Source organism: Rhincodon typus, chromosome 7, assembly GCF_021869965.1.
Source record: "Rhincodon typus isolate 14 chromosome 7, sRhiTyp1.1, whole genome shotgun sequence".
NCBI lineage: Eukaryota > Metazoa > Chordata > Chondrichthyes > Orectolobiformes > Rhincodontidae > Rhincodon > Rhincodon typus.
Genome location: NC_063338.1, coordinates 49658061 through 49664931, shown reverse-complemented (window position 1 = coordinate 49664931; position 6871 = coordinate 49658061). Strand labels below are relative to the sequence as shown.

The 6871-nt window shown below is 39.4% G+C and overlaps 1 protein-coding gene across 8 annotated transcripts in view; it reads right to left on the bottom strand.

Moving 5' to 3' along the window:
• fmnl2a (formin-like 2a) overlaps positions 1 to 6871 on the bottom strand; it is a 240933-nt gene that overhangs the window by 223353 nt on the left and 10709 nt on the right. The window contains exon 1 of one of the 8 annotated variants that reach the window (XM_048598573.1): positions 4976 to 5048. The exons of the other annotated variants lie outside the window; for them this stretch is intronic. The gene's annotated coding sequence lies outside the window, so the exon portion shown is untranslated. Of the gene's footprint in view, positions 1 to 4975; positions 5049 to 6871 lie in introns of those variants that run through there. 8 annotated transcript variants of the gene reach the window in all.

The window sequence follows — 6871 nt, the reverse complement described above, 5'->3', positions numbered from 1 at the left end:
ATTTCTGAAGAAGGGTCTTGGCCCGAAACATCAGCCTTCCTGCTCCTCTGATGCTGCTTGGCCTGCTGTGTTCATCCAGCTCTACACCTTGTTATCTCAGATTCTCCAGCATCTGCAGTTCCTACTATCTCTCTCCAACACCAATGGTCTGGCTGCACAACCTTTTTTCCTAAAATGTTGGTAAGGGGGTACCTCCTGCTTGAAGTGTCCTCTCCTTAGTGATGGATTTTCACAAAATTGGGAAGACTCCACAGATCTTTAAGAGTAGCATGCAGGACTTTGATGCAGAAGTCCTAACCCGATTCCCGAAAATCCAACTCTTACTGCTGTGGAGATGAGGGCGGGGCATGGCTCACACAGGTAGAGAACCCAAAGTCAGCAGGGCCATTTGAACTTAGTACTGAGATCAAACAGATGTCTGTTTTTGACTGGCGCAAGCCTTCACCCCACGTGCATTGATGAAGAAGATATCACTGCTCTTGAAGGGCAGATAAAGTGTCATGATACAAAGTTTTTTCTAAAAGGAATAACCCTAAATTTAGAAAAAAAAACAAGATGCAACAATCAGTGAAAATTGAAAAGACAGCCTCTTCTGATGATTTGATAGAAAGACCACATTGTAACAAAGACAATTACAGTACGCACCACAATCACAATAGAGTCCTTTGTTAGGTTTACATGATTGGCAGTTTTCCACTTTCAAGTGTTAAGGAGTGAAATCTGTGTCGGATTTTTCCTCATCTCCACATGGCTCCAAATGTCTCCCCCTCGTAGATGCTGAGTAAGTGCCGATGAAGATCAGAGGACCATGGTGCATTTATGGGTGATGGGCATGTGTTGACATAAAGAGGCAGGGGGAGGGGGAGGTTAGTGAGGCTAGAGGGCACAATACCTTTGGGGAAAAATGGTAAAGTCTCAAACAAGCAAGGGGGGCCTTCTAAACAACCTGCTTTAGCAACTGCCCACCCTTGTCGTTGCCCACAATCTGCTTTAGGTGCCAGCAGGTCTACCTCCATCCCACCCCATACTCGCTCAGAGTAGAAATTTAGTCTGACAGGGCCCTTTAAACAAAGGAAAGTCTGCCAAGTCAAGAAATTCCCATAAATGAACTACCCACCTAGACAGTGAAAATGCAGCCCTGACTCTGCTTCAGCATTCAACTTTTTTTCTCTCTGACTGCCACCTTCAGCTTCGACAGCCCATCCACCATCCTTAATTAGACAGTCAGCCCATCTTCAGCCCAATTAAGGGAGCCCTTTTGAAAATCCCAATGAGGAACTACGTCCTTTTTTTTGGTGTGGTGGGGGGGCAGCAGGTACAGTCTGGAGCTCTGTTTTCAACACCAGAAGGCACAACCCTGCGCTAATTTTTTAAAAAATATATATACACAACTTGTCCTCAATCTAACTGTCAGTGTACAAAAGGAAGAAAGAATACTGCAATGGCAAAAGCATGGTTACAAATGCTTAGCAGAAAAAAGTGTATAATTGTAAAATAGTATCTTTTCAGTGGAAGTAACATTATGCACATTTAAAACCTCTTTACTAAAATTCACTTATTCTCATCTCAACTTCAATGCAACTCCATAAACCACACTCGAAAACTAAAATCACTCAAGTTGCCAGTAGATGACCTTGTTATCAAGAGACTCCTGTGAAGCAAAGGAGTCATGTTGTTATTAGAATCGAATCCATTCGCTGTTCTTCAGTTGTGCATCCAAACAGAGACCAATGTCACACTCTGAAATAGAATAGAATTTGATCCAAATAACCTCAATGCTTATAAATACTGGCAACTCTACAAAACAGAAAACATCATTTTTGAAATTATTGTACAAGGGATGCAAAAAAAGCACATAAATATAATGGGAGATATTTTGACTTCTAGTTTTTATAGCGCATAAGTTCACTCCAATTAGAACCCACTCCTTTCAAAATAAAGCCAAAATATTAAATTTCGCAGAAAAAGCATTTATGTATTGTGATTATATCTCATAAGTTACAGGAGTCTGATGAATCACATACAAGGTAGAATGGAAAACTCCTGCTGCATCCATCTGGCCATTTTCAGTTCCTATGAGCAATATCCTCTGTCATGCTGCTGGCCCTGTACAATTAACTGCTTTTGTTTGACTAGCATAATTGGGAATTAACTGAGGTAATAAATGTGAAATCAGGCATATGGTTCTGCTGGAGTCAACTCATACAGACGCTTACAATTCTTACCTACTGTATTGTTGAATTTGATACTAAGGCCATACAGATGACACATTATAATAGAGTCAATGCTTTACAACAAAGATATTGCACAGTCATGCCAATATCAGGATCTTTTGCTTAGCTAAGCTTAATGCATTCTTTCAGGCTACTCAAACAAATTGAAGGCAAGAGTAAATGACACATGCATTTTGACAGAATTAGTTCATTTCCTGCGTTGTGTTGCTGCATAGTTTCCAGACTAGAAAGGCATTTAAAAGTTACACATAACATCACAATAAGTAACTTTCTGATACAAAAAAGTTACTCACCACACCTTCAGTTACTCTCTGCAATAGTGTCATTGTAGTGTGTTCAGTCGTACAGCACAGAAAAAGGCCCTTCGGCCCAACTCGTCCATGCCGATCAGGTTTCCTAAACTGAACTTGACCCATTTGCCTGCATTTGGCCCATGTCCCTCTAAACCGTTCCTACCTGTGTACCTGTCCAAATATCTTTTAAATGTTGTCATTGTACCTGCCTCTACCACTTTCTCTAGCAGCTCATTCCATACATGCACCACTATCTAATGAGAAAAAATTTCCCCTCAGGTCTCTTTTAAATTTTTCCCCTCTCACTTTAAATTTATGCCCTGTAATTTGGACTCCCCTATCCTGGGGAAAAGACCTTGACAATTCACTTTATCTGTGCCCCTCATGATCTCATAAACCAGTATAAGATCACCCCTCAGTCTCCTACACTCCAGGGAAAAAAGTCTCAGTCCATCTAGCCTCTCTCCATAACTCAAACCCTCCAGTCTTGTAAATCTTCCTTGCACCCTCTCCAGATCAACAACTTCCTTCCTGTAGCAAGGCGATCAGAAATATACACTTTACTGCAAAAACGGCCTTACCAATGTCTTGAACAGCTGTAAGATGACTTCCCTAATCTTGTACTCAATGCTCTGACCAATAAAGGCAAGTGTGCAAACACCTTCTTCACCAACCTGTCTACCTATGACACCACTTTCAAGGAATGGTGTACCTGCATCCTTAGGTCTCTCTACTCCCCAGGGCCCTACCAGTAACTGTCTATAGGTCCTGCCCTGGTTTGTCTTACCAAAATACAATATCTCACATTTAATCTGAATTAAACTCCATTTGCCAATCCATTCCCCATTGGCCCAAGTGATCAAAATTCTGTTGTACTCTTAGATTATTTTTTTCACTGTCCAGTTTACCAATAATTTTGGTGTCATCCACAAATTTATTAACCACGCCTTCCATATTCTCATCCAAATTGTTTATATAAATGACGAACAACAGTGGACCCAACATCGATCCTTGAGGCAGACCGCAAGTCGCAGGCTTCCAATCTGAACAACAACTCTCAAACACCCCTCCCACCTTCATACCAATTTTGTATCCAGTTACCTAGCTCTCCCTAGATCTAACCTTACTAATGCACAAGTCTCCAGATTATGTAACTGTGTTATTAATAAACTTCAAGACATCTGTCTCAACAAGAATCTGATCATTGTGGTGTTTGCTATGCAAGCTAACATACAGGGTGGCATTGAGACCACATCATACAGGCAGCAATATTTGACCTAAGAAACCATGTCACGCGACACAATGCAAGTGTTGTTAAACTAGAGAATTTCTTTTTTAAAAAGAAAACACAGATTCAGTTCTTTAAAAACTTTCATCAAAACAGAAGAACTGTTTTAAAGCTTACTATCTTGAATCATGGATTTCTTAAAATAAACAGTTTTTACACAATTGACTAATAATTGTCTCTACTGGATAGCATGAATATACCATTGTGTGCACACTGCACAGTTACTATCACCATATCAAATTGTTAGCAAACAATTAAAACAACATCAACACACAAAAGAATGTTACAAGACTCTTTAGTACAAGTGTACTAAATGTCCAAAGAGATATGTTAACATCATCCATTCTATGCGGTACTATAAAAAATTATAAACAAAACCAAATAACCAAAATATCCTAATTCTAACACCAGGTTTCCACCCACCACCCCCCCTCCAGTTTGCAAAATATTTGTTTCCCTGTTGTAGAGTGTCATTGCTCCTTTAAAATCAATAAAAACTTTAAAGACAAAGCCAGGAACATACACAAAGCCATGTATAATGATCCTTCTTTTGGTTCTATTAATGTAACCACTCTACTGAAAAGGAATATTATACTTATGTTTGCATTATTTACTGTAACAAACTGTTTAAGGTCTTTCTAATGCTGTGTCATTTTGTTATATAGCATTAAATAGCAGAAGCTTCAAATCTGGAAAACTGTAGTCAACTCAACCTTTTCCACAACAAAACAGTGATGTTAATGTGCCATGCAGTTACAGCTGGCTGATGGAGGTTACTCTAGGGTTAAGGCACTTAATCATACTGATGTCTCCATTATTTTACCTTTTATTTCAAATCAGGACAAAAAGACCTTTTCTATGTAAGCCTACAGGTAATTCACGACACTCCAACAACACGCTCCACAGATATTATTTTTGGTAACTTCCGCTTCTTCCCATCATCACTCGCAATTTGAGGCCGAAATCTGAGGAGATGCCCCTCAGAAGGCATCCGATTATAGTGTCACAGTCCCATCAACCTAGCAAAGCAGATTCAATATTGATGCAACTATTAAATTGCCCTCCATAGTGTAACTAGATGTTTTTTGGAGATGTGGGGGAAGGTTTGCAGGGAGATGCATGTTGGGTGTAGGCAGACAATAGGAACTCCTACAACTCACAAAACAGATGCTGAGGCAGCTTGAATCCTGCTGGAAACACGGCCTGCTGACAACACCAGTAGGAGGAGCAAGTAGCAGCTGGCCTGCTAAATGAAGTGCAAATTAAAAAGCAGATGACTTTAATAGTGGACTTCCCCAATCAGAACTTCATATTTCAATCTGTAAACAAACCATTTTTAGGAGCAAAACTGTTTTTTCTCCTTTCTGCAAAACCACCTAGATTATAAAACATGGAAATTTCTTTTCAATAGGTCGCAATGAAAAAAAGGTTACTCCGGTCTTTGAGAAAGAAACTGAGATTAAATGTAATTATTAAGTTGGATTATAAGGAGAAGTCAGTAAACAACAGTCAAATTTAAGAAGCCCGTTTAAAAATGCAGACCAAACCTTCAGAATATTTCCCTATCATAATTAATATTTGCATTGTAAATGTACAGAACAGAATATATCATCCAAGCCACTTATTTTATAAATTAAGACTTTATGAATCAATTGTGCATTAAGATTACTGCGTACTTGCAGGAGTATTTTAACAGGCTTTCTTTATGTAATTGCAATTTACTTTATAATTATGTAAATACAATGTCTCTAGGCTCAGTTGGGTCAGGGAGCAACATGTTTAACACCCCTCACCACATGATTGGGATAAAGGTTCTGTCAATGTGTGGGCTGCTGCTGTTGGTTCACCTTCTCACCTTAGCAGGTGGTTTGGTTTGAAGAGGCCACATGACTCTCCAAACACAAATATCAGACTGGCTGATCATCTTTCTTAGCCCTCGAGAGTTTGCACGACGCCTGTTCAGATTCTCATCTACTCCGCAAATGCAGCAGCCACTTAGTTGTTGGGCTAAGTGAAATTCACTTTCAAAAAGTAGATTCATCTTCTTACATTGACAATGTTGCTCAATACCATGCTGTTAGGGGAGGCAGGTCATGGAGGGAAAGGAGACCCTCTTGCCAGGAGACACTGCAGTGAGTCCTCTTGAATAGAGAGTCAAGTCAGAATCCTGCAGATTTCTCTGACTGCAATACAAAATTGCAGAATATGCAGGAATGATTTGAACTGCTTGTTTGAACCTTATCTTTCTGCATGTGTACGTTACAACCTTGTATCAAAGGTAATAGGCCTGCCTGGATTATTATATGCATGGTCTTGAAGCGCTACACATGGTGGAGATACAAAATGGACAGAGTGGAATCCACTATCGACTTTTGGATAAATCTAAAATCTAGACTCAAGATGTAACACATTTGCAGGAACTTGATATTTTCACTTTGCAACTACATTCTTAATGCAGTGGAAAGATTTGGAAAATGAACACACTAATCCACTTAAACACAGTCGATAATTTATCAGTGAGATTTATGTTATCAAGAGATTAACACTAGTTGTCAAAAAATCACAAAATAAAAGTGACTAACTTTGGTGTTTCGACAGCATGATGCTGAACAATCCCAACTCAATGACTACCAGTGGCAAAAGTTGTAAATAAAGTGCCAATTTCAAAATATTGACAAAAATACTTGAAAAAGTAGCCAGGTTTTAATGAAAAGTTACATATTCCTGTGTCAACAACAATAATGCAATGGTAACCATCCTTCACCATACTACATATATGATTGCTTAATGGCAGTTTTGTTGCATTATACAAACTGCCTATAAAGGTGTAAAAATATCAACTGCTCATAACTATTGTCCTGCACACCAGAGTTATAGAACATAGACCATTACAGCGCAGTACAGGCCCTTCGGCCCTCGATGTTGCGCCGACCTGTGAAACCAATCTGAAGCCCATCTAACCTACACTATTCCATTATCATCCATATGTTTATCCAATGACCATTTAAATGCCCTTAAAGTCGGTGAGTCTACTACTGTTGCAGGCAGGGCATTCC